Below are 2,500 nucleotides of genomic sequence, written 5' to 3'. Positions count from 1 at the left end.
CAAAATGGCTGGAAATGTCATTTCAAACATGGCTCTTGACAACGGGCCCTGAAGTCGCTCTCCCCCGCCAGAGTGAGTGAATGAGGAAGTACGAGAGCTCGGCGAATCGCTGCAGTGGGAAACTCTTACCGTCGGGCGCACTGTAATCAAATTTCCATCCGTGCAAAACACACGCATGCACACACGCACGCACGCACGCACGCACGCACGCACACACACGCACACACACACACACAAAAACACACACACACACACACACACACACACACACACACACACACACACACACACACACACGCACACACACACACACACACACACACACACACACACACTCGCGAACACACATGCACACTCACACACATCCAAAGCCTTTGGCTGAAGATTTTCTGCTTTTTACACACTGCCAAAATAACACCAATGTGAACCAACTCAGTCAGAAACAAGACGAGGAAACAAGCAAAGCCTTCCTACCCTTTTGCAAGTAGTCTAGTTTAGCCCCTCTCCCAGTTTACATTTCAAATGGGCTCCAAATCACTCGAAAACAAGATGGGGGAAAGAAAGGAAGCTTCTTACTGTAGCTTCTCTGCCAGTTTCCTCTTAAAACTCACTCAGAAAAAAGACGGGGAAGCTTCTCAGTGCAGGTTTTGTCCCAGATGAGTTTACCCTTTCCAATGGGTGCTCTCATTTTCGGTATCAGGATCCAGAAACCAGTGCTTTAAGTTGGCCAGTACACACCAGCACAGAGTACCGGTGTCGTGCCAAAAAGCGAGTCCCTGCCAGAACACGACTGCCCTCATTGAAACCAATGGAAACCAATGACATTTTTTGAGAGAAAATTATACAAATTTTTGCAGAATGAATTACATAATTAGTGAACTAATCATATGCTTATGAAGCATTACTCATCCTCCACTTAATATGAGCTATTTGAATGAAACCGTAGCATTTGTCATGACAATTCTTCGATTCTTTTATGGAAATAATACTGAAATTGTAACCAGCTCTTTGTATTACTTCCAGAAGGAATGTAGATGCTTTATTTATAGGCTTTCCATCTTAAATTGTGTCAGATTTGTCTACAAAAATGGGTAAAAAATATCAGAAAAATTGGTCATTGGTTTCCATTGGTTTCAATGAGGGCAGTCGTGTTCTGGCAGGGACTCGTTTTTTGGCACGACACCGGCACCTCTCAATTTTTAGTCTCAAGGGCACTGGTACTTTTTTGCAGCGTACCTCTATGTAATATTTACATTTCAACTTTTTTGGTTTCTTTTTCTTTTCTTGGTACTTAACCCATTTTGTCCTAAGACCTTTTTGGGAAATGGTGCCCTCTTCCTATTAAATCCTAAATCTCAGCCTCCGAAGCACATACAAACATGAAATGAGTTACATTTAAAAGCCAAGACCATCCCCTTGCATTGTAATGTGTTCATTCAGCTCTAACCTACCCACATAGTTAATAAAACAGCTAAAATCTCAAAATCCTGAAAAACTCGTATATGTGTCTCCAGGACACAATGGGTTAAAAGCACATCCAGAAATCCATGTGTGGAGTGACAAGGAAGCTTCCTACCTCTAAACACAGGCTGTCTTCAGGATGTGAGATGAACACCTTCTAACTAACAGGGGTGTCGTACAGGGCGGCAAAGGGTGACTGAGTTACCACGGCCCCATGTACGTACTATATATAGGGGGCCCAAAAAGTGTCTGGTTTATGTAGATACAGTATATGGCTAGGGCGGTCCATTGGAGCTGATTGTATATAGGGCCCAACATTTGCTGCTACGCCCCTGCCTTCTAATGCCTTCTCTATGGGGCCGCCGTGGCTCAGTGGTTAGAGCACTGGGTTGGCAACCCAAGGGTTCCCGGTTCAACGCCCGACCAGACCACGGCTGAAGTGCCCTTGAGCAACGCACCTAACCCCCACGCTGCTCCCTCAGCAGGCAACCCACTGCTACGGACTACACACTAGTGTGTGTACTTCAATGTGATTCACTTGTCCAAATGGGATAAAGTGCAGAGAAAGAATTTCCCCTAGGGGACCAAAATTGGCTCCAATTGGCTTCCTATTAATAATTAGCTTTCACACACACTATGATGACCTGCCTCCTGTATATGAGCACATTCATGTTCATTCACACACTGTATGTTGGTCTGCCTACCGTATAGTATGAGCCCCACTATGCAGCCCTACAATTTCAGAACGCAGTATCATTCAAAATGGCAAACTGAGAAAAAAGGCTTTGAAGTTTCCTTTCTGGCCACGCAACTGTGTTGGAGGTAAAGTGGTGATGACACTTCCATATAATTCTTTTTTATGGTGGACATTTATGCACACAAGAAAAAAACAAAAAAACCAACATTCTCATTACTTTTTAGCTGAAAAATCATTATACTGCGTTCTGATGTGGTATTACTGTCTACACCAAAATCGTGGAGAAGTGCAGTATACTGCGTTCTTGGCTAGTATGATGTAACCTCCTAAAACCAAAAAGTG

General features: G+C 43.8%; 1 protein-coding gene across 1 annotated transcript in view; it reads left to right on the top strand.

Moving 5' to 3' along the window:
* ush2a (Usher syndrome 2A (autosomal recessive, mild)) overlaps positions 1-2,500 on the top strand; it is a 582,756-nt gene that overhangs the window by 48,279 nt on the left and 531,977 nt on the right. The window lies entirely within an intron of this gene.

The sequence above is a fragment of the Engraulis encrasicolus genome, chromosome 19 (assembly GCF_034702125.1).
Source record: "Engraulis encrasicolus isolate BLACKSEA-1 chromosome 19, IST_EnEncr_1.0, whole genome shotgun sequence".
Classification (NCBI taxonomy): Eukaryota; Metazoa; Chordata; class Actinopteri; order Clupeiformes; family Engraulidae; genus Engraulis; species Engraulis encrasicolus.
Note: the sequence above shows the minus strand (reverse complement) of the source record. Positions and strands in the feature narration are given on the sequence as shown.